The following is a 25832-nucleotide window of genomic DNA, read 5'->3' as shown; positions in this document are numbered from 1 at the left end:
CTCCTGGCTTCCTTCAAGTTCCAGCTAAAATCCCACCTTCCACAGGAAACCTTTCCTTATCCTCCTTAATTCTAGCACCTTCCCTCTGTCTATTATGTCCAGTTTATCAGGTCTGTAGCTGGTTTGTCCATAGTGGTTTTCATGTTGTCTCCCCCATCAGATTGTGAGTTCCTTGAGACAAGGGATTGTCTTTTACCTTTCTTTTTATCCCAAGTGTTAACATGTTGTGTGGCACTAGTAGGTTCTGAAATGGGTGGAAAGAATGGAAATCTTGTGATTCAAGGTATCTAGGGTCAAATCCCTTTTCTGAAGCTGACTGCTCAACTTTGGGCAACTTCTTTTACTTCTTTGGGTCCCTTTGGGCTTCATTATCTGTAAAAGGAGAGGGCTGAACTAAAGGGCTTTTGAGGGTCCTTCTTAGTCTCAGTTTTTGAGATAACATCTCACAGGTCTCTGAAGAAAAGCCTTTTCTAAATCTTAAGGGTAAACAACATGGACTCTCCTTCCATCCCATCACCCCAAGTAGCCAAGACCCTTAGAAGGCTGTGGGGGAACACCCAGAGGAGCTCCAACCACCTGAACGATCTAGAGACCCCCAAATGATAGGGAACTGTGATTACATGGGGGGGTTGGCTTATGGGGCTTTCCCAAGCATAAAGTAGGAGTGGTTGGCCAGTCAAACAGCAAACTTTGTGCCTCCTTGAGCTGTGCAGAGGTCCATGCAAGGAGTTATAGCTGAGCTCTTTACACTTATTTTATTAAAAAGTTTGTTAAGGTAGTTAAGTGGAAACAATGAGTATATCTCTTTACCAAGATTACAGAGGTGTGTTTCATTATTGGCTCTGGGAAACCCAGGTGGGTCATTTTAATCACTAAGAATTCAGCTACCTTTTTTAAATGTGATTTTCATTTACATTATTGTAGGCATTGTGTATATTATCTGGGTGCCTCAGAGAAAGCAGACATACTACCTTGTTCTTTGATTATAGTCTGATACTCCTAGGATACAAATGTGGCATCTCTTTCTGGATTTTACCCAACTCTTACTTGAATTGGTAAGCCAGGTCCTCAGAGGGAGACTGATTAATATCCCCCTTGGGTTTCTAGGGGTAAACCTGAGAGTGTCTGGGCTTTTTCTAGTACTGTTGCTCACAAGCCCCCACCAGCTTCCCATTTGTTGTCATTCATAGGCAATTAGCTTTTGGGGTATTTATGAAGCAGGTAAGAAAAGAACAGTTGTTATGGGAATATTTGCCTTCAAACTGGGAGCAGGGGAGGCTATTCTTTCTATAGTAGACACAGAGTCCCTGGGGAGAGGAGGATCTGCTCCCTATGCCAATGAGAATTCTAGATCTTTTGACCTTTCAAAGTTTATGAGATTATCACTTGATTGTTGAGGGGAGAGAGGAAATAGGAGGTACATTGGTTGTAGAGGAAAAAAAATCACTCCTCCCTTTCCTTAAAGGCAATTCCTTCTCCACAGCCCTGATTCTTGTACCATCACCTGCTGCAATGCATGCTTTCCTCCAGAAGTAGGTTTGATTCTTTTGAGTGAGATAATATTTGTAAAGCGTTCAGCACAGTGCCTGGCATATACATACATATATGTATATATATATACATGCATGCTTGTTTCATCCATTCAATTACAAGGTTCAAATCCCTTGGATCCAAATTTAACAACACTTTTATTAACCACCTATCATAGGCATTGGGGATGACAAAAGACAAAACGAATACATGGTTTACTATGTGCCACACATTGTGCTAATTTCAGGGATTATAAACAGAAAAATGAGACAGTCTCTGCTCTCAAAGATCATGACACATATAGGAAAGATCAGTTGTGGGACAGATGGAAAAGTCTTGGTTGTGTCAGGAAGAGTTCTAAAAACAAGACAAAGATTGGCAGAGAAGTCCATGATGTACATTTGAATTCATTCAACTCTCCAAACAAACCAGGAACAACAGTGCTGCCTTTGTATAAAACTGTGGCATCTCTGTATTAGGAATCTAATCCTATTCTTCTCATGCTCTCTCATCATGGGAAAAAAGATGATTTTTTCAAGTAAAGTTCTTGAATAAAAAAAAGTCAGTGATCTCATGCAATCCTCACACCTCTTACCTCTCCATAAAGCTTCATGTACCCTCTATAAAAAGAAAAGGGAAATAAATTCTAGAGTTTATCAAGTATATGCATGTAAGAAATAAAATAAATTGTTTTCACACAGACAATTTAATTCCATACATAATTAGATTTCTAGAACACAGCCAGGTCATTTAATGAGACCCTTGATTCAATTCCTCATCAACTAGCAATTTTATTCTCAGCAGAATTTTTAAAGAGCTTCACACATTATGTTTAGTTTCCAGTTGGTTGACAGCTTTTGACTTGATTGAGAAGGGGACTGAGAATCCAGAAGGAAAGAGATAAGGTGAACATATTCAATAAGAATGAGATGGGCTTTTTCAAGGGTCCATCAAAAAGTCTGTAACTTCATTGATTGGAAATCAGCGCAGAGTTTCTAGCTATTTTGGAGACCAATTAGTTCTTCTTTCTAAGGGTTGTTATTTTTTTCTAGCTTGCTATGTAAAGTGTTTCCTATCCATTTCTCATTCATTTGGCTTAGGTCAGTAGGAATTATTTTTTCAACTGTTTCTTTCACATTTTTCACATGCAACATAATAATTCCTCCCTCACCCACTCTGTTCTAACCTCCTCCCTGTTTTGTCTCCAATTGATGAGGTTGGGATCTGGGCCCCAGAAAGGAAAAAGCCTGGACTTTCCCACATGGCCAAATCTCTGGTGTTAGCCTGAGGCTGTAATTCTATCAACTGGCCTTTCATTATGGCTACACCCAATCTCCCCTCCCTATGGCCCCTGGCCATTTCCCACACTTAATCCTAGCTAGGCTCCAGGTCCCAGGAGTTCTGTTCACCCCAGTTTACTGGCCACTCCCATTCAGATCTTCCTTAGGCCCCTCCTCCAGTCATCCCAAACTACTTGGCCACTCCTAGATCCCTCCCACAGTCTTTCTGTATATAAGGTCCATCTTGTCTCCATTAAGCAGCTGGGATTCTTATAATCTAGCCACTGCTCAGATTCTTAAAATCTAGCTAATGCTTACTAATGTTCAGACTCCTTGAGAGTCTATATGATGGATGTTCTAATAAACCTTGTCTTTGGCTGAAAGTAGGCTTGTGTTGAATTCTTTAGGGCAGTGAACGGAATGCTGAAATAGTGAAGCCCCTTCAGTGTAGGATAAGAGCTGACCCCTCCCTACATTTCTCAGAAGCTGCCTCTCTGAGAAAGCAGTGTCACAGTAGATCAGATGACAGAGCCACATCCTGTTCCCCCAGATTCTATCCCTCCTCAGGCCCCCCTCCCTAGTTGTTGAAGCAAACCATTCTCTGTTTCCCACTCTTTTTATCCTTGGTGCTGGGGAGAAGTGTTGCGCTTAGACTGTGAGCTCCGAAGCCCAGCCAATGGGAAGAAAAGCCAGTGGGTGGGCGGGGATTGGGATTGTGATTAGGAACTATATAAACCTGCTCTGAGCTATACTCCCACACACTCCCTTACTGGCTGCCATCTTAAGTGACAGGGGGCGTGTCCTTTCTCATGAGAAAGCAATAAAACTCCTTTTTGCCTTTCTTAAGAAAAGTCTCTAATTGATTATTACAAGGGGGTTCATAAATACCCCACCAGGCAGGACCTGTGCATTGTGATTTTGGGGTCCCAGGACCCCTGAATCCCTAAACTGCATCACAATCATGAGTTGTTTTCCCTAACCCTACTATTTTAAAAACATTTCAATAGGATAATATAGTTATTTACCAAATTTTCTGTAATCAACCCCTTGACATACTTTTTATACCTCCTGGTGTACATATATACCAGGTTGAGAACCCCTACATTCATTTTTTCTTCTATTGAAAAATCACACTGTTGACTCACATTTAGCTTCAGTCTATGAAATCTCTATGAAATCTAGACCAATTGGCATTTAACCATGGCTCTCCCACCTTGAACCTGTGAGAGCTTCTGTAAAGTCATCGATTGGGAAATCAAATGGCAAGGGGTTGAGGACAGAGTAGGTGGTGAGGAAATGGAGAGAGTGAGTAGAGAGAACTCTTTGAGGGAGTTGGGTAGTGAATGGCAGGACAAAGATGGGAGAATAGCTTGAGGAGTCAGCAAGTGGCTGGATGATGGGAAGATCTTTCAAGGATTGGGGACATCTGAGTATGTTTGTAGACAATGAAGGAGGGTAGAGAAATATTGAAGAGGAGTGGGGAAGGGGATAGGAGGAGGGAGGGAGTAAGAGAGAAAGGGAAACAGAGAGAGAGAGAGACAGAGGAGGAGGAGGAGGAGGAGGAGGGGGAAAGAGAGAGAGAGAGAGAGAGAGAGAGAGAGAGAGAGAGAGAGAGAGAGAGAGAGAGAGAGGATTAATGAGGCAGTATCTCCAATATCTCAAGAAATGGGAGGGAATCGAATTAAGGAGAAGGGGTTACTTTAACAAAGGGGAGAGTCAACTCATTCTCTGAGACTAGGGGAAAGGTGAAGACAAATGAAGACAGAGAGAAGACTTGATTAGAGGAGTAGGAAAGAGGAGGGAGTTCAGTAAACCTTTTCAGTAAATGAGAAATTTGCAGGATGGTATTAGAAGCTTGAAGAGAGAAGGTTTGGATCATCTGTTATGGAAGACTTAACCTGAAACCAATACAAGGATTGCTGTGTAGCAGTGAGGGAGCCTGTTGAAGTTAGATAATATGAATGGATGAGTTGCTTCCCCTTCTAGGGAGTTATTTTCTTCACCTGTAAAATCAGTACTGGATGACAGCTATGTTTCCTTTCAGTTCTGATATCCTATGATTCTATTTAGATCTATAAATAGGAATTCTAGCTTCCAGGTGATGAGGTACTGGCCCAAGCCAAGACCTTTGTCCCAATACAGGCCCTAGAAATCACTTGGACTATCCTTGAATTCTTTTACTTGATCAATGAAGTCTCTGAACTGGCCTTTCCTTATCACCTATGCCCAAAAGGTATAATCCTGTCAACTGGCTTGTTCCTGCATCCAGTCTCCCAATTCTCACTTCCTAGACCACCATTGTCTTATGTACCTATGCTGTCCCCCGCACCTCCACTTCCCACCCTTAATCCTATCTAGGCTCCATCCTCTCTTGTCCATGGTCCAGGTCCCTGGTGATCCACTACCTCATAGTCTCCTCAGACTACTTGGCCACTTCTAGGTCCCTCCCACAGTCTTTCTGTATATAAAGTCCATCTTGTGTCCCTTAAGGGGCTCAGATTCCTTAAGAACCTAGCCAATATTTCACAAACGTTCAGGTTCCTTAAGAGTCTGGCCAATATGGGGGATCTTTAATAAACCTTGTTTCTGGCTGAAAGAAGGCTTGGGTCAAATTCTTTCAGGCAGGACCTGAGTCTCTTGCTTCGATGTTTTGGAGTCCCAGCACCCCTATACCTCTATATCTCAACATAGAGTGATGATCATTTTAAGATGTGAACCCCAATAAGGACCAAAAGCCTGAACTAATCAACCTGAAGAAGCACTTCAACATAATAGACATTCTTTTATTTGTTCTCTGTGAACTCAAAATGCCCCTTCCTATACCAACAACTACAGGACCAGATGAAGCTGACCAGCATTCTTCTGTTTATGACACCAAGGTGCCTGAACCTGTATACTACCTTGAATAATGGGACTTTTCTTATCTTGGTATTTTATGATCATATGCTATGCTATGTTATGTTAATGGTAAAAGGAACACATATATCCTGTATCTATAATTTCCATTGACACTTTGACATTCTCCTATCTTATTGTATTTACAACCTATTCAATTGAGAAAATTCCTTTCTCATGCTATAGTTAAACATATAGAGACCATAAATCTGAGTAACACAGACATCTTGAATCAGTGTTTAAATGTCCTCTTAAAACTGCTTGATTCAGTGTACATGTCGCTAACTTAAGGGAATAAACAATATGAATTTACTTATCATCTAGCTTGTTGCCTCTTTAACCAACTTTCAGGTATGACTACATGGATGAGGTAGACTGGAAGCAAACATGACAGCTAAGAAGGTTGAGAAACTGGGAGAGCAGGGTATATAAATGGGGCAGAATAAACCTATACACCAGGTACTAAACTTTTTGGGGAGGGACAGTGACCTAGATGTCCATAGAAGGTAGAACCAAGTCTGAGTAGTGTGAACCCTGAACCCCATGAACCCCACAAATCCCAGTTTGAACAGAGTCCACTCTAAGAGACAAATGAAATTGGATACATGTGTCCACAGTTTAATTTCTCAAAGGGGCTTGACATGTATTGCATGGGAGTTCAGTCCAAAACTGCCCCCCCAAGTGGAGGGTGATAGGATTAGTCTGCAGACTTGGGGGGTAGTCTGCAACAGCTTTGATTAAATCAATTTGAATACCTGGGTAGAGTTACAAACTAAAACAACAGAATTGAGATTCAAATGGATGCAGACTACCTCAGCAAAGGGTAGAGATTGTTACAAGACAAAAGCTTGACCTTTAGGCAAGTTTCTCCAGAATGTAGGTGGAATGGTGAAGTTAAGCTGGGTAAGAAGTTTATACTCACACTGTGTGAAAATTCAGAGTTCAGAATTGGCTCAGTTTGGGATTTTGGGGTATGGCATTATACGTCCTTTGATGAGTGTTTCCAAGAGGGTGCCAATCAACACTGATTGGTTGACATACTAGCAGTTGGATGGGTTCCTTAGATCACTCAGTCCACAGGGGCCAATATCACCCTCCATCAAAGGAAATGCCACCCCCAATCTTGGAAGTCTATCTCCACCCAAACCTGAGAACATAAAATCAATTCAGATCTGGGTTGGAGTTTGACCAAGATTAGAAAATTCAATGCAATCTCACCTTATAAAGATGACCCCAGAATCAGTTCCAAAGACTGGTGTCTCAAAGACTTTTTATTAAAGAGGTTGAAGCATCTTTTCAATTCTCTCAAGAAGTGGGCACACCTCCTTTGAAGGGGAGAGTGCACGCTGGCACAGAAGCCAGAGCAAGCTTTATAGTTAGTAACTGCCTAATTCCTCCCTTCTGGATCATCATTGGTCCTAATCCTTTTGGGTTACGATCTTACACTTAATCCCCACCCCTTGATATACATTATGTGAGTAGAACAAATATTTGCATGGTAGAAAACACTGCTGATCTGGAGTTAACACTGGGCGTTTCCAACCGATTCAGCTGGGGTCCCTGTTTGTGATTTCTTATAAGTGGTTTTCTGATTTCTATCTATCTACCTATGTGGAAACTTAACCTTTTTATTTCTTGCACTCATTATCAGAGATGTCCCTCTGAAGAACCAGCAGAAGGCTGGCAGGGAGGAGCTTTGAGTCTCCAAGAAATAGATTACCAAGAGAAATCATTTTTAACAGTAAGATGGCCTGAACTTTAATGGAGGAGAGAGTTAAACTGAAAATTGATTTTAGTTCTATTTTTAAGACTTAGTCAAGCTGGCATAGGTTAATATTCTCACACACAGTGTGAGTACAAGCTTCATATCAATTTAACTTCATACTCCACCTACATTCTGGAGAAACTTGCCTAAAGGTCAAGCTTTTATCAAGTAACCACCTCTCCCCTTTGCTGAGGTAGCCTCAGGTCATTTGAATCTCAATACTGTTATTTTAGTTTGTAACTCCATTCAGGTATTCAAGTTGATTCAATCAAAGCTCTTGCAGACCACTCCCACACCTGCAGACAAATCCTATCACCTGAAGATTGCTCCCATCTCCCAAGGAGGAAGTAACAGGGAGAAGCTGAAGTAACTCTTAACCCACCTTCTCATTAAAATGTCTGCCAATTGAGATTGTTTGACCTTTGCCAGGGAAGCTCCAAATGTTGCACTGTCAGGCCAATCAGAAGGAAAACACACCTGGGTTTAAGAACCTGTCTGCTCTCACTCTGGGTCTTTGGTCATTGAGAGAGACCATTGACACAACTTATTTGTTATTGCTAGCCTAACTAATACATTCATCATGCTCAGATCCCTGGCTTTGCTGAGCTGGCCAGGGGCCCATTTTTTTCCCCACAGCTATATGTGTTATTGTTTATAAACTGCTATCATGCCCTGAAGAAAACCATTCCTCAGTTTGCCTCAGTGTCATTTTACTTGACAAAGGAATTTCTATTTAGTGAGGATGACAGAGGGAAGGGATGAAAGTGGTGGTGAGAAGTGTGCCAGGTCCTCCACTTGTCCCTGTGTGTGCCAGGGAATGTAAGATCCTTGAGGGCAGAAAATGTTCCATTCTGCCCAGTCATAAACTGTCTAGCCCACACGTCTCTATCTTTTGCCTTGAGATTTAAAAGGTCAACCAGCAAGCATTTATTAAGCACCTGTTGTATACCAAATAGCATGCTAGATGCTGGTGGTAAAAAGACAAAATTGAAGTAATCCCTATTCTCAAGGAACTTACATTCAAATGAGGGAGACAACATTGTGTGGGACAGAGACTACTACTCAAATAAAATATTCAGAGGCTGACTTATTGAAAAGAAGAAAAGAGTTTTATTGTTTTCTCATGAGAAAGGGCACACCCCTCATTACTAGAAGTGCCGACCAGGGAGGGCAAATTGGTTACAGAAAGCAAGTCTTCTTATACCCTAATGCGAGTTCCTCCCCCTCCCTAACCCCCTGTTCCCTTATCACATTGGCTGAGCTTCAGGGTGCACAATCTATTCATGGAAATCTTGCCCAGCAACAAAGAACAAAGGCGGTTACACAAGTTTACCCAGAGACAAGAAAAGGTTGGAAGTCTTTTAGTAGCTGTTTGCTCTCTGCTCAAAAATAGGATCTGGGTGGTTTCAAGGTGGTTTTGCAAGATTAGCTGTTTTTGCGAATGTTAGCCTTGAGAGGGTAAGCAGTTTCAACATTTGCAAAGTTTGCACAATGTTCTCTTTTGGAGGTTGGTGTAGGGCATATGCTATTCCAAAATACACAACAAGATTTAATAGTTTATATTAAACCCCTGAGGAGACTTCACTGTTCGAGGGATTTCATCCCTCACAATCCCCCCTCTTGTTTTCTACTTCTTTGTAGTCTCCTCACACCATTCCTGAATAACCTCTTCTACTAACTGTTCCTCACTCCCTCCATCAGGTTCCTGTCAGTCATCTTGGACAATGGGTACCCATCCATGGGAATTTAAAACCATTGATCTCACTTCACCTTTCCCTTCTACTCTAATCATTATAGACCAGGAATCTTGGACCACCCACATAATAAGCTGCATCATGCAAGGGAGATAGACGGGGAGTAAAATCATTCCACAAATGGCGATTAAGAAAAACCAGAAGGCTTGTTTCCACCATGACCCTCCAAACTAAGACAACCAGGATGTGTTGAATGGGGAAGTCCAGATCTGAACTGGGACATGTGCCAGTTTCCTGATGTTACTAGTAATATCTTTTACTATCTTCCCGTTATCATCAATTTTCATGGAGCAGCTTGACAAATTTAGTTGCCCACAGACCCCTCCTTCTTCAGCCAATAAGTAATCTAAGACTAATCTATGCTGAAATACAGCTTCCCGAGTTGGGGTGGCCTGGTCGGCCAGGAAGTCTATGGCTTGGGCTGTTTGGTTGGTGATAATTTCCACTCCTGCCTGTATCTAATTAATCTATTAAGAATGTAGGTGAGAGTCCTATGGCCCCAACTTCCATCCTGTGCCCAAGTAGCTGGACAATATGCCCAGATTATTCTCTTGGGGGCCAAGTGTCACCCCAGTCAATGGCATCTCTGGTACTAGTTAATGAGGTGTCTAAACTCCAATTCTGTCTGGACAAATCATCATATAATCGAATTCCCAGATCCCCGCCCAGTCTCCCAGGCAGGAAGAAGAAGAACTTGGGGCAGACAAGAACTATGTAGCAGTTTCCTATCCAATTTGGTGGAAGATGGGTGTATGCTATATTCCCACAGATCCACTAATGGCCTTTTAGTGTGGCCTGTCCAGAATGAGATAGTTGGCCTCTTATGTCTTTAACTTGTTTTCCCTGTGAATATTCTTGGGATGACTTTTCCAAGTGGTTCCCAGGGGCAATAATACTAGTCACTCCCCCGTAATGGACTGGCCCCACACCACCCATCCCCAATCCAAGTACAGTTGCAAAGACAAGTGCTGTTTTCCCAAAGGCACTTTTGGTCAATGCCAGTCTGGTCAGAATTGCTCCCAATAGCTCCAAAAACACTCCCTGCCCTTAGTTTGGTTATGTCAGTTCCATGTGCTGGTCACATAGACTTGGGTAGGACTCTTTTTCATGCTGTTGGGCCTCATGCAATCTACTACGGTATATTCATTCAGACCCCTGCCTTCCAAATCACAGGCATACTATTCTTGTCTGGTGTTTAGGGTTCCTAATCTAAATTCACAGCTTTTGTTTTTTCACTTTCCAGTGCCTCAGATCTCATCGGCAAAGTTACAGGCCTGCCACCCCTTTTTACACTTAACATGGGTTGCATTAAACAAAGGCAAATAGCAAGAACAATTTAGAACCTTGACTGTTACAGTTTGGGAGTAAGTCCATTCACATTCTCTCTCCCCCATTTCCAACCTGGGCCAGCTAGTTGATATGGCAGCCCGAGTTTGGTTCAGGCAAAAAAGTCCCCATCGCATTTCTGCCAATGACCAATTATGTTTCTCCTCTGGTCCCCAGAGCCCAGTCCCATTATGGACATCAGCCAGGAGACTGAGAAGCCACTGGGGTCTTAAAGGAATAGGGACCCATGTCCACTTCTCAAGCTGTTGTGGCCCTCCACAGATCCAACAATTAGTCACATTAAACTGCCTAGCAATTTCCTCAACCAGATTCTCAAATTGGTTCCCTTCCTGGAAGAGGGAAGGGGGAGGCAAGTGTGGGGCTAGTAGAATACAGGCTAGTCCCAGGGAGAGAATTGTTAGCCACCTTGCAAGAGAAGCAATTGAATCAATGGGGGAGTAGACAAAAAGAGCTACTAAAGAAGAAAATAAGAACAGGTATGGCTACAAGCAAATATAGAAGAGTATATACAACTTTTTCATTCATTTTCATTCATTTCATTCATCAGCTTCACTTTCAAGTTCTCAGTGTCTTATGAGGCAACTTCCCACTCGGTTGGAGTCTTGACTGGTCCTTTTACCTGAGCATGGTGGGTCCAACCTTGCTCCTTGGTTCGAACAGCTGTATCAGTGGTAAGCAAGATCTGAAATGGTCCCTCCCAGGTTGGGGTAAGCTTCTCCTGTCTCCACGTTCTGATCAGCAGCCAGTTGCCAGGCTGGAACTTGTGGACTGGAAAACTCAAGAGAGGGGTCTGAGAGAAAACAGATAACTTTCCAAAGATTGTACATATCCTTCAAGGAATTACTAACAAGCTTCAATACACACCTAAATACCTTGGTGACTTTTGGTTCACCCCCACCCTCTGAGGTGGTTACATTTGGGAGGGAGTTTCTTGCAAAAAGTGCCTTAAACAAAAGAGGTTCCTAACTTTAACCTCACAACTGAATAGATACGCAATCTTGTTCCACAAACTTGTTTACCCTCCTCTAATTATGCTTGAGAAATTGAGTCTTTTACATATGATGAATCCAAGCACTAATTTTACTCTAACTTAGGTCATGAGATGACTACAAATTCAGATTAAAAAAAAAGCAAGATCTCACATACTTAACATTGTGCTCATACCTTTTACTTACCACTTGCTCTGATCAGAGAAATCTACTATAAAAGGAAAAGGCAGGGACATGTGACATGCTGAATATGAACATCCTTAGCTCTGTTTGAATTCAGATAAGAGTCACAGTTCTCCAATCATGCAGTATCAATTCCATATCATAGCCAGAATCAGGAGTAGTCAAGAAACACAATAGGGAAACTGAGCCAGGAGGATCCCATCCTAGATTGAGGCTAAGCTTGTCCTCATGGCTTTTTCCCAGATGCAGACCTCTACCTGCTGGCAATACAGGATCACATTCCCTCTGAGTAGCCTGTGGCATTTCTTTCAGATACTGATTTAATGCAGACAACTATACCCAAATTCAAACTCAAAACAAAATTAGCTATAGTCCCAAGAGCCTTTTACCTCAAACAGCAAGTTTTGCTGATCGCAGCTTAAAGCCAAATACAGTTAATTTTACTCTCATGAAGTTGCAGTAAGCAAGAGAGATTTACCAGGACTCACATACATAAGAGGTTTCACTTAACATCTTTTCTCCTCAAATTTAAACTCGTCCTGGTGTGAAAGCCAATCACTAGAAATCATTTCTATCTTTTGTACATAAACTTGCAACTTCTCAGCAAGCCAAGTTCATTGTCTAGAAACTCCATAACCCAAGGAAATTCTTTTCTTAGGGTATCTTTGCTCATACGGATAGTTTTCAGAGACCTTGGAAAGTTTACAAAATAAAAGGAATTGCCTTGTACTAAAGGGAAGGGTTGATTCTGGTGCCCCTCTGCCTGTTGATCCCCATATCCCAAGAAGGACTATTTTGAGTGGGCAGAACCAATCTGAATAAGGCTTTTATCCAATCCCCACCTTTTCACACAAGGCAATCAATGAACAATTCTGGGTTTTAACATTAAAACAGTAACTTCAAATAACTTGGTTAACAATCTTATGACTTTCATAAGTGACAGTCATATTGTTTTAGCTATAACCCCTTCTTTAATTACAGGTAAAGGTGGAAATACCTGTTTTTCTAAATGGCAGTTATAAAACATTATAAGACGAGGTTAGCAGGGCTGACAAAGTAATATAACTGGTTTTACACAGGCTTTCAACTGTCCTTTAGTTTCTTTCAGTTCATACTTTAATAACATCCAAATTATGAAAAGCTGCTTGACGTAACTGATACAAAAGTTTTCCAATTTGAAACAATACTAGATGTTTAAAACTTGAAAAAAAACACATTACCAATGACGTGACTCCAATTCTGTTGAATGCATTTCCAAATTTCCTTACATAGAAAATTGGGCATCTCTTCACCATTGGCATTGTATACTGGTCATATCTAATTAAGAAACTAATAATAATAGTTGTTCACATTTTTTAGTGTCTGCCCTCTGCCAGGCATTGTGTTATGCACCTTCCAATCATGTGAGATAAACTGAGATAACTTGCTCAATGTCACCCAGTAAACTAATTTCAGATCCATACATTTTCCCAATTTACCTTAGTGTCAAACAGTGTAATAAATTCTGACTTAAGCATTAAGTTAAGAACATCACATTTCATTTAAAATATTACCAGGATTAATTAAATTACCTCTTGGTTGTGTTCTGGTACACAAAAACTTTTCTCTTTTATATAAAGCAGAAAAGATTAAATGCTACCTCTCTTTTTGATCTGAGGGGAAAATTTTCCCCTTTTCTTTCTTGTCTTTCCCTCCCCATTCAAAACTTGGCCAGAGTTAGAATGGGGAGAAAGAGAGAGAGAGAGAGAGAGAGAGAGAGAGAGAGAGAGGGTGACAGAGAGAGAGAGAGAGAGAGAGAGAGAGAGTGAGAGAGAGAGAGAGAGACAGAGAGACAGAGAGACAGAGAGAGAAAGAGACAGAGAGAGAATTTTTTTCCCCCAACAATTCTCCAAAAGTTTCCAAACCTTATACTCTCAAACTCTCTGTTCACACTGTTCATGCAAATAGATTATGCTTTTCTTTCTACCCATACTTCTTTCACCCCTACATGCTTAAACTTTCTTGCCTTCCTTCTACCTACTTATCTCTCTGATGGACTTCGATTAAAGTCCCTTTAAAACTGTACATATTTTATTTCTTTCTAATTCTGACCTGACACTTCGAGGATCCTTCTCGACTTGCCTTTTATCAGTCATATAACCTAAATAATAAAGGATATGTTGCTAGTCTCAACAACAACAAAAAATTGAACATGTTCAAAACTTTGTGCCTCAGTTTACTTTAATTCCAATTGCAACACAGCCCCCCTGAGTGTGTATATACAGTCTTCCCTCTTTGAAGCATTTCAAATGAGAGGGAGGTTCAAGTGCCACATGCCCCCCCTTTTCTCCCTCCACTGTAAAAACTCTTCTCTGTGCTTCTGTCTGTCTCTTTTTTTACTTTTAGATATGATTCTTTTAAAATGTTTAAAATTTAATATTTTTCCAATTGCATGTAATAGCAATTTTTAACATCTGTTTTTTTTTTAAATTTGCCTTCCAAATTCTCTTTTCCTTCCTCCCCTTCCTGTGCTTCAAGAAGGCAAGCCCTTTGGCATAAATGTACACATAGAGTCATGCAAAATATATTTCTGTATCAACCATGTTGTGAAAGAAAACACAGATAAAAAAACTGAAACAAATCTAACTGCAAACAAACCAAGGAAAACAAAGAAATTTTTTTTTAAAAAAGCACACTTTGATCTGCATTCAGACTCCATCAGTTCTTTCTCTGGAGGTGGATAGCATTTTCATCATAAGTCCTTCAGAATTGTCTTGGATCATTGTATCACTGAGAATTGTGCTTCTCTTTCATGTGAGGTAATTTCCCCAGTTCTTCCTCTTCCTTCCCCCTTCTTCCCCTCCTCCCCTCCCCACCCCAAGACCATCCCAACACAATCCATTTATGCCCATTCTCTTTGTTTATGTAGACTCCTTTTAATTACCCTAAAAATGATAAAGCGATTGGGAGTGAAGGGTCATCTCCCCAGTCATGTGTCCAGTCACCTTCTTCTAACAGGGAAGCAGATGGAGAGCCTATCTTTCCTCTCCGCTTTTCCCTCTCAGACTGGGAGAAGTAGTCTCTCAGACTGTATGTGGCACTAAAGGAAAGAGCAGAATCCAGCTGTTTACCATGAATCTTCAGTCTTTCTTCAGCCAATCAGCAACTCCCAACACCATCTGAAGCTTTCCTCTCAGGTGATTGTGCCTGCTAGCTTTTTCTTGCTCAGTTCCTGCTGCCATCTTGACTCCTCTATGCTAGATTATTCAACACCCTAAGTGACTCAAATTAGGCTGACAGCTTTTCTTTATAAAGTCCACCTTTCTGTTGGTTATGAAAACAAACATCCTCATTCAATCATGCCATAGTCTCCAAATTGTTATTTTATTTGTCACTTTGTGAGTTTAAACTCTCAAGATCTGAATAGCTGAGGGACAGCGATGCCCTACAGGATGTCATTTCTCTGTCTTCAAACAGGTCCTCTCACTTGTCTATTTGGTTTTTCTGTGTATACTGTCACATTTGGCTTAAAAATATTACTTTTTAAAGTCATTTTTGAATTTTTAATAATATTTTATTTTTTCCTAATTGTATGTCAAGACAGTTTTTAAGCATTCATTTTTACAAGATTTTGAGTTCCAGATTTTTCTTCCTCCCTTTCTCCCTTCCCTCCCCTCTTCCTAAAATGGTAGCCACTTTAATATAGGTCATATAGAAAAATGTGTTTCTTTACACAAAGATTTTTAACAGTTTTTCAAGCACAAATGTTCTTTTTCTGTCCTCTTTTCCCAGTCAAATGCCACATACAAAAGGGGTAATACTTTACAGAACACAATGAAGACACAAGGTAACCTTTGACAGGGAGGCACTTGTAGCTGAGGGGCCATCTCCTGTACGAGGTATTATATAAACTCTATCTTGAAGGAAACCAATGGCTCCCTGACCCATCTTTTCCATAAAATGAGATACTTGGCCAAATGCTTGGTTAAAACCAAGTAAATTTTGACCTATATAATTTTTCTTCCAGTTTGTTAACCTTTATAAAAAGGAAACAAAATTAGTCTGGAATTAAATGCTAATTATTATTATTATTATTTATTAAACCAAGTTGGCTTATTGTGGTCATTCCTTTTTCCAGAGGTGAGATATCATCAGGCATCTAGACAGTACAATGGATAAGAGCATTGGGCTTGGAGTCAGGAAGACCTGAGTGCCTCATGTACGTATTAGCTGTGAGTCTCTGGGTTTGTCACTTAAACTCTGCTCACATCAAATACTCCATCTTTCAAATGTGGATGATAATATCACTTATATTACTTACAACCCTGAAATAAATGTCAATTAAATATGGAATAAAGTTGTTGTGAGAATCAAATGAGAAAATGTATGTATAATGCTTTGCAAACATTAAAGCCCTCTACAGATATGAGCTACTCCTATTATTATAGGGTAGCTAGGTAGTGCAGTGGATAGAATGCTTTGCCTGGAGTCAGGAAGACTCCTCTTTCTGAGTTCAAATCTGGTCTCATTAGCTGTGTGACCCTGGGAAAGTCATTTAACCCTGTTTGCTTCAGTTTCCTCATCCTTAAAATGAGCTGGAGAAGGAAATGGCAAACTGTTACAGTACCTGTTGAGAAAGTTGATTCCTTGAGGACTCCACCTCAAACTCTCCTCAGTATTAATCAATTCCATATGAGGGATAGTGATGGTAAATTCTGTATATTTGGGCCCTAGCTGTGTGCTCCAGATGGTAAAATCACTTGCAGAATCATAGGAAGCTAGCCAGAGGCCCTCCACCCTTGCTTTTCCTTGTCTTGGTGACCAAGTCTAGTATGACAGAGCTGACTCAACTACACAGAAAGTCTCCCAACTATTTTTGTACTTACAGGCCAGTCTCTTTTATCCAATATGAGCAGTGGTCCATCTTATGACCATCTTATAACCACCTAGTCAGTGGAGATGCACTATGTTGCACCCAATTTGTGACCCTGCTGACTCTGTGACCCCATTTGGGATTTTCTTGGCAGAGAAATTGGAGTGATTTGCCATTGCCTTCTCCAGCCCAAGTTACTGAGTGTCTTTCTGTTTGCCATCTCCTTCTCTAGCCCAAGTGACTGAGCGACTGAGTATACTAAGCATCTGAGGCTTGATTTAAACTCATGAAGATGAGTCTTCCTGATTCCAAGCCTACTGCTCTATCCACTGTGCCAAAAGGTCAAGGTCTCTCACTGCATCCTGCACCATCTCCAGTTGTCCTGATCTATATCTGGCCACTGGACCCAGATGACTCTGGAGGAGAAAGTGAGGCTGGTGACTTTGCACAGCCCTCCCTCATTGTAATCCAATTCACCTGCAAGCCATAGCATCATCTTCCTGATGTTGTGGTCCTCTTTGAGAATGAAGGATAAACCATGGCCTTGCTGACAGACCATTTTTGCTTATATGCCATGTGTCAACCAATGGAATCATTCTGTATTTGGTACGGCTGTTCTTGAATGTTCAGATATCTAACCCTATAAAAATAGGGCCCTGGAAGGAGGAGACATCTCTGATCATGAGGAAGATCTGAGGTCCACGTCATTAGAAGGGACTATGGACCCTTTAATAAAGTGTCATTGGCTCAGAGCTTGCCTCAGTCTCTTACTGTAAGTTGGATAATTTTCATCTTTATACTGCCAAGAAAACCCCAAATGAGGTCACGAAGAGTCAGATACTAGGGAAAACAACAAAATCATTATTATATTTTCAATATTCTATTCTTAAATTTTCCTAGGGTTTTGTCTCAGATTCTGTTCTTTTTCCTTTCATGAAAATCAAGAAATTGGCCTCTTCCAATCTGTGGTCACTCAGTGACAGCAACAGTGAAAGGAGTGACCAGTGTTATAGAGGATGCCAAGACATGTGGTGTATTCAGGAAAAATCTAGGTTTATGTGAGGACTGAGGACTGGGGAAGGAAGAGAAGTAGGAGGAAGGAAAGGGGGTTAACAGAGGGTTTCCAAAGGCACTGTGTAAAGGGAGAGCCCAGGACATTAGGCGCTGGGAGGGCTAGAGCTGAGATTACCCTGGATGGGAGTAGAGGTGAAATTTAGGAGTGGATACAGCTTTGTCTTGACCAAAGAGCTCCCTTGTTAATCCCAGGAATCATGTGTAGTACAGGTCCTGAATATTAGGGCAGTCTTCCTTCCCTAACATGGGGATGTGGGTACCAGAAAAAGGTCATGATGGAGAAGAAGACCCAGAAAGGTGGCATTTTGGAGACTGGTTGAGTGATGCTTCACTGGTTGAGAGTCAATACTCCTTCCTGCCCTGAATGTACCTGGGACAAAGCCTAGGCCATTCCATCCTCACTCCAGCATTGATTCTATGACACATGAGAAACAGTGTGGTGCAATGGAAGGGATTCTGGGATGGGTATTTAGAAACCTGGCTTCTGCTGGGAATTTGGGTAATCCCAGAGTTGAATACAAATGGAATTTTAGCTAATGCTATCATTTGGTTTGAATACATTAAAGTTAATTAACTTTTAATTACCCTATAATCTGATTAGCATGCATAACTCTTATATTATGCAAATCCATTAACACAGTGAAGTAATCTTGTAGGAGTAGGGGGGAAAGCCTTGATGGGTTATGGGAATCAGGTGATCTTGGTCCTATTGCTAACTCATTGTGTGATATTGGCCAAGTCACTTCCTTTCTCCTTGAGAGACTCATTTCCTTACAGTGCTTTGTATAGAGGGGAAATTGCACTTAATACATGTTTATTGAATTGAATTGAACTGAATTATCCATTTGTAAAATGAGAAAGGGGGAAGGGTTGTACTAGATGATGAAACAAAGTGGTTAGGAGTTAGTGGACTTGGGTTCAAATTCTGACCTTGCCACTTACAATTTGTCACAACAACCTCCTGGGGGCTCCATTTCCTCATCTGTTAAATGGGGGCATTAGACTAGATATCTCCAATGTCCCTTCTAGTCCTTGGTCTGTGATCCTGAGTTTTTTTGATCTCCAGTGTTCCTTCCTGACCAAAAAATATGTAATTGAATGATCAGTTGAGTAGGTCTGATTAGGGAGGGCTTCCCGGAAGAGACAATTTCATGCTATGTTTTATAGACAATGGGGGACACAGATTGGCGGAGATGATGATGAGGCTACTCAGCTAGGAGGAGCAGTTTGTGTAAAATTGGCACCTTCCTGAGCACATGTCTGCAGGGGAGCTTGTCTATGGCACAGGATGTAAACCAGGTCTGACTCTCTTGCACATGTCTGCCTGACCACATCATAGTGATGCTTCCTCCTACACTGGAGGCCTGCCTTCTGCTCTTTCCTACCATCACATCCTGTTTGTGAATTCAGATTCATGCCCATTGATGACAAACTGACTCAAGTTTTTTGTTTTCCTGACCTCAAGCCCACTACCGTAGCCATCTCTGAGCCATCTCTGTATTTCCACTTGGCAGAAAAGATTTCACAGCATGAGCTGTCCTAACTCCAAGTCCAGTGATCTTTCCACTGTGACACACTGTCTTCCAACATGTTCAAGGCATTTCCCTTCTCTGACTCTCAGTTTCCTCATTTGTAAAATCAGAATCCCATGTTTACGGAAGGTTGAAAACATTCTTTTTATCCTCTGTCCCCTTTATCCAGTACTCTGCTATTGTGACTGAAGATGAAGAAAGGAGCCACATAGAACTCAGGGTAAGTAAAATTTTTCTTTGTTTGACAGTTCCTCATGGAGAAAAGAGCCATCACCCAGCAGGCAACCTCCTAGGTCTATTTGTCATCACAAGGCTATGGGGCACTGGCCCATTCTGTTGCCTGAGTTGTACTAGAAGCTTCCATTATGATGGAATCCACCAGAACTAGTACTCTACCCACATCCCACCCGAGGAACCCAAGGCCACCTAGGTGGCAAATTAAGGAGTCAGGACTTTATGGGGCTTCTGTGACCTTTGCTATCCAGCCTGTCTTCTTCAGCCAATTGTCCCATTCCCCACTCTCTCACTAATTTTTGGGCTCTCTCTGTCTGCTGGTCACTTCATTTCTGCTTACAAACACAGGTACACTCATGCTTCCCCCATGCTCAAAAAAAGGTCCCTTGATCTAGATATGCCTCCTTGCTATTGTTTTTTATCCCTTTTACTTTTGTGGGCTAAACTCCTTGAGAAGGCTATCTATAATAAATATCTCCTCTTCCTTCCTTTTTTTTAAGAAGCAATTAAAGTTAAGTGACTTGCCCAAGGTCACACAGCTAATAAGTGTCTAAGGTGAAATTTGATCTCAGGTCCTCCTGACTCCAGGGCTGGTGCTGTATCCACTGTGCCAGTTAGCTGCCCCTCTTCTAACTTTCTTTATAAATCTCTGGGCTTCATCATTCAACTGAAATTATTCTCTCTTGTTTCAAGGTGTCTTAATTGTGATAGACATGAAAAAGATGAAGAAATGTATTGAAGAATACATTAAATTTGGTTTTTCATTATTTGGAGACAGTGAATACTCATGACCACAATAGAAATTCTTCCAGATAGAAGTTTGAAACCTTCTCTTTTGTCTGGACACCTACAATCAAAACATGAAAATTATATTGATAAGCATATTGGTTGTTTTTAAGTGGAAAGAACAAGATTTGAAAACACAATATTGATTCATTTATTTCTGCAAATAAATAAGAAAGTACAAAAGAAATTGAAACTTCATATTTAGTAAGTCTCCAAATTGCAAAAGATGGGGAAGCTCATTCTATATTATAAAGTTAAATTTGCCATGTGCCAAAGCAATTGTCAAGTGTATATTTGGAAATGTCTCCACTAAGAAGTTAGAAATGATACCTATTTCTAGTAATACAGTCTCCTTAGATAGATGATACATCCAATGATGTTGAATTGGTTATTGTAGAAAGAGTTAAGAAAAAACATGGCACTTACATTTTGCATTTAGATTACATAGGTGATGTTTGTAAGCTAGAAATGTTAATTGTATTTGTAAGATATCAGCATGGATGATAAAGTGGAAGAGTATATGCTATTTTGTCATCAATTGAGAGGACACACAACTGGGGAAAATATTTTTAATATGACTAAGGAAAACAAAAGTAAATGGTCCTCTTGTGATGGGATTTACACAGATGGAGTAAAATCAATGACTAGGAGATTTGGGGGCATTATATCATATGACTACTTTTTGGACATAGCAGCATACACAAACAAGTTTCCACATCAAAGAGAATGGCACAACAACCTAAAAGCATGTTCTTGATGCTGTCAACATAATCAATGCAAAAAAATTAACATTTTCTAAGTGTTGATTGTTCACCATTTTATATAGAGAGATGTGTAGCAAGCATGTGACATTTCTAAGTTACAGATGTTAGGTGGCAGGATATTATTTATCTATTTGAATGGAACAAATAATTGTCTTCTTTACTCAACATCCTTTTCCCATGAACAAGCATACAAATGCTAATAACTTGGCTACAAAGATTGTTATACTTAACAGACATCTAAAAAAAGTGAACAAATTCAACACATAATTAAAGGACACAAATACCAATATATTCAATATTAAGACAAAGTTAAAAAGTACGATTCAGAAAAACTAAGAAAAAAAAGTATGATTCAGAAAAATAAAAAAAATAGTTATCACACAATTGAGAACAGTAATGAATAATTTGTGACACTAAATAATTTCTTATTAGAAAATGAACTGTTAGTAGGCAGAGCCAAGATGGAAGAGAAAAGGCAAGGACTTATCTGAGTTTTCCCAATTTCCCCTCCAAACAACTCTAAAATAACATCTCAAAATTAATTCTGAAGTGGCAGAAGCAACAAATGGACAGGATGAAATAATTTCCCAGCCCAAGACAACTTAGAAGGTCAGCAGGAAAGGTCTGTCACACCAAGATGAGAGTTGAGCACAGTCTAGCATAGGCAATGGCCTGGAAGACAGAAGCAGGCCTTGGGGGCAACTAAATTTGCAGCAGCAGCTTCTGAAGCTCTCAGCCCACAGATGGTAAGGGAGTCAGACAACTGGCCAGAAGGAAATTTCAGGGATCCCTTTGCTAGTACTGGGGGCAGGAATTTGTTGCATTTCCCAGATGTGGATCTGGGTCACAGTTACAGGGTGAGGAGGAGCACTAGCGCACCAGAACTTTCAGCTGCAAAGGAGCAAAGACCCTGGTCACAGTTCTAGGGCAGAAAAGTGTGCTTGTGGTCACTCACAGACCACAGCACAGGCCAGATGAGTAGTAATCACACCTCTCCTTAAATTATATCGTCTTGGAAGAACTTAACATTTTAAGAACTAGTTCTTAAAACAGCTGCACAAAGAATCCTAAAGCTTGGGACAATGCCACTTCTATCCCTGGAGCAGTGCTCAACTCTAACATAAAGTTAAAAGTGAAGAAATAGGCTGGAAAAATGAGAAAAAAGTAACAGCAAAAGAATCTGACCATACACAGTTACTATGGTGACAGGGAAGAGTAAAATACAAACTCAGAAGACAATGAAGTCACAACTGCTACATCCAAAGCCTCAAAGAAAAATGTGAATTGGTCTTGGACCCAAACAAAATTCCTGGAAGAGCTCAAAAAAGATTTTAAAAATCAAATAAGAGAGGTAGAGGAAAAATTGGGAAAAGAAATGAGTGATGCAAGAAAATCATGAAAAAAGAGCCAACAGCTTGGTAAAGAAGGCGCAAAAAATACTGAAGAAAAAAACACCTTCAAAAAACAGAATTGGTCACATGGTAAAAGAAGCACAAAAATCCACTGAAAAGAAGAAGTCCTAAAAGAGCAGAGTTGGCCACATGGAAAAAGATGTGCAAAACTTTAGTGAAGAAAGGAACTCCTTAAAAAGTGGAGTTGGCCAAAAGGAAAAGAAGGTACAAAATTTCACTGGAGAAAATAATTCCTTAAAAATTAGAATTGGACAAATGGAAGCTAATGACTTTATGAGACATCAAGAAACAGTAAAACAAATTAAAAGAATGAAAGCATAACATAAAATGTGAAATATCTCATTGGCAAAACAGCTGACTTAGAAAAATAGGTCCAGGAGAGATAATTTAAGAATTATTGGACTCCTTGAAAACCATGATTGAAAAAAGAGCCTAGACATCATTATCAAGAAAATCTTCCCTGATATCTTAGATTCAGAGGATAATATAGAAATGGAAATAATTGACTGATCACCTCCTGAAAGAGATTCCAAAATGAAAATTGAGAGGTATTATAGCCAAATTCCAGATCTCCCACCTCAAGGAGAAAACATCTCAATTAGCCAGAAAGAAACAATTTAAATATTGTAAAGCTACAGTCAGGATAACACAAGATTTAGCAGCTTCTGCATTAAAGAATCATAGGGCTTGGAATATGATATCCTGGAGGGCAAAGGAGCTAGGATGACAACCAAGAATCACCTACCTAGCAAAACTGAGTATAATCCTTCAGGAGAAAAATGGATAGTCAATGAAATGGAGGACTTTCAAGTATTCCTGATGAAAAGACCAGAGCTGAAAAGAAAAATTGACTTTCAAATACAAGACTCAAGAGAAGCACAAAAAGGTAAACAGAAAAGAGAAATCGTAAGAGATCAATAAAGTCAAACTTTTTATATTCCTACATGGGAAGATGATATTTATAACTCCTAAGAACTTGATCATTATTAGGGCAGACAGAAGGAGTATACATAGACAGAGGGCATGAGTGTGAGCTGAATACAACAGGATGATATCCAAAAAATAAAATTAAGAAGTGAAAAAGAATAATGCACTGGGAGAAGGGAGAAGGAAGTGGTAGAATGGGGTAAATTATCTCATATAAAAGAGTCATGAAAGAGCTTTTACAGTGGAGGGAAATATGGGGGAAGTAAGAGGGAATGCTTGAACTTTACTCTCACGGGAATTGGCTCAAACAGGGAATAACAGACACTGTCAGTTGGGTATAGAAATCTATCTTAGCCTACAGAAAAGTAGAAGGAGAAGGAAATAAGAAGAGTGGGGCTGATAGAAGGGAGGGTGGGTTGGGGGAGGCAGTAGTCTGAAGCAAAATAGTTTTGAGGATGCACAAGGTCAAAGGAGAGAGAGTAGGATAAATAGGGGGAAAATAGGACAGAGGGAAATACACAGTAGTCATAGCCGTGAAAAAATTTTTATAACAAGTTGCTCTGATAAAAGCCTCATTTCTCAAATATGTAGAGAAATGAGTCAAATTTATAAGAATACAAATTATTCCCCAATTGATAAATGATCAAAGGATGTGAATAGGCAGTTTTTAGACAAAGGAATCAAAGCTATCTGTAATCATATGAAAAAATGCTCTAAATCATTATTGATTAGAGAAATGCAAATTAAAACAACTCTAAGGTACCACTCTACATACATCAAATTGGCTAACATAACAAAAAAGGAAAATGACAGATGTTGGAGGGCATGTGGGAAAACTGAGACACTAATGCATTGTTGGTGGAGTTGTGACCTAATTTTTCCATTCTGGAGAACAATTTGGAGCTATGCCCAAAAGGCTATTAAACTGTACGTACCCTTTGGCTCAGTAATACCACTACTAGGTTTGTATCCCAAAGAGATCAAAGAAAAAGGAAAAGGATGTATTTGTACAAAAATGTTTATAGCAGCTCTTTTAGTGACAGCAAAGAAATGGAAATTGAGAGGATGCCCATCAATTAGGGAATGGCTGAACAAGTTGTGGCATATGACTGTGATGGAATACTTTTATGCCAAAAGATATGATGAGCAGGATGCTCTCAGGTAAACCTAGAAAGACTTATAGGAACTGATGCAAAGTGAGGTGAGCAGAAGAATGAGAACATTGTACACAGTGACAGTAATATTGTACAATAATCAACTGTGAGTTGTGACTTACCTGTTTTCAGCAATACAAATGATCAAAGACAATTCTGAAGGACTTGTGATGAAAAATGCTATTCACCTCCAGAGAAAGAACTGATGGCGTCTGAATGCAGATTGAAGCACACTTTTAAAACTTTATTTCTGATGGATTTTTTTATTTTTTATTTTTATTTTTTTGAGTTTGTGCTTGCTTTCACAACATCACTAATATGGAAACACATTTTGCATGTCTACACATGTATAACCTATATCAAACTGCTTGCCTTCTCAATGAGGGGGAAGGGAAAGAAGGGAATGAAATAATTTGGAACTTAAAGTTTTAAAAAATGAATGTCAAAATTGTTTTAAGTGTAATTTGGAAAAGATAAAATATTAAATTAAAAAATGAGCTGTCTTCAGATCAGATTGTCAAGGAAGATATCAGTGATGATATGAAATATTTCTCTTCTCTTCCATGGTTGGCTCTGAGGTCAAAATGAAGTTCAATCCCTTTGTGACCTCTGACCGAAGCAAGAACCACAAGAGGCATTTCAATGCCCCTTCCCACATACGGAGGAAAATTATGTCTTCTCCTTTTTCTAAGGAGTTGAGACAGAAGTACAATGTCCGCTCCATGCCCATTCGAAAAGATGACGAAGTCCAGGTTGTTCGAGGACACTACAAAGGACAGCAAATTGGCAAGGTAGTTCAGGTTTACAGAAAGAAATATGTGATCTATGTTGAGCGTGTGCAGCGGAAGAAAGCTAATGGTACAACTGTCCATGTGGTCATTCATCCCAGCAAGGTAGTTATCACAAGGCTAAAACTGGACAAAGATCGCAAAAAGATCCTTGAGCGAAAAGCCAAATCTCGCCAAGTAGGAAAGGAAAAAGGCAAATATAAGGAAGAAACTATTGAGAAAATGCAAGAGTAAAAAATTACATGGCTGTAATTAAATTTTTAGAATGAAAAAAAAAGAAATATTTTAAGAGGTTCTCAAGGAATATGTTCCTGATTTTCCAATAAATTACATTGTATTTGCAACCAATTTGACAAGTTCTTTACATATCTTCTGATGAATTAGTGAAGGATGAAAAAAATTTTAACTGACATGTCAAAAGATTTTGGATTAAAGACATCATTCAAAAATGTCAGCCTTATAAATGTTGGGGTAAAAAAATTAAAAATAATTTCATTCTCTTAGCAAGAAAGCTTGCAAATTTTTCCTACCATTTTCTATCACATATTTTGTTGAGCTTTTTATTT

The 25832-nt window shown here is 39.9% G+C and overlaps 1 long non-coding RNA gene and 1 pseudogene across 1 annotated transcript; both read left to right on the top strand.

Moving 5' to 3' along the window:
* Window positions 1-19132: 19132 nt before the first annotated feature.
* On the top strand, window positions 19133-20408 carry LOC144454509 (uncharacterized). Its single transcript, XR_013482949.1, has 2 exons — window positions 19133-19421; window positions 20129-20408. It is a non-coding gene; the product is annotated as an uncharacterized LOC144454509 (long non-coding RNA).
* Window positions 20409-25018: 4610 nt separating this feature from the next.
* On the top strand, window positions 25019-25547 carry LOC110198086 (large ribosomal subunit protein uL24 pseudogene; annotated as a pseudogene).
* Window positions 25548-25832: the final 285 nt, after the last annotated feature.

The sequence above is a fragment of the Phascolarctos cinereus genome, unplaced genomic scaffold (assembly GCF_003287225.1).
Source record: "Phascolarctos cinereus isolate Bilbo 61053 unplaced genomic scaffold, phaCin_HiC Scaffold_726;HRSCAF=1367, whole genome shotgun sequence".
NCBI lineage: Eukaryota > Metazoa > Chordata > Mammalia > Diprotodontia > Phascolarctidae > Phascolarctos > Phascolarctos cinereus.
The sequence above is the reverse complement of the archived record's forward strand: the minus strand, read 5'-3'. Positions and strand labels throughout refer to the sequence as shown.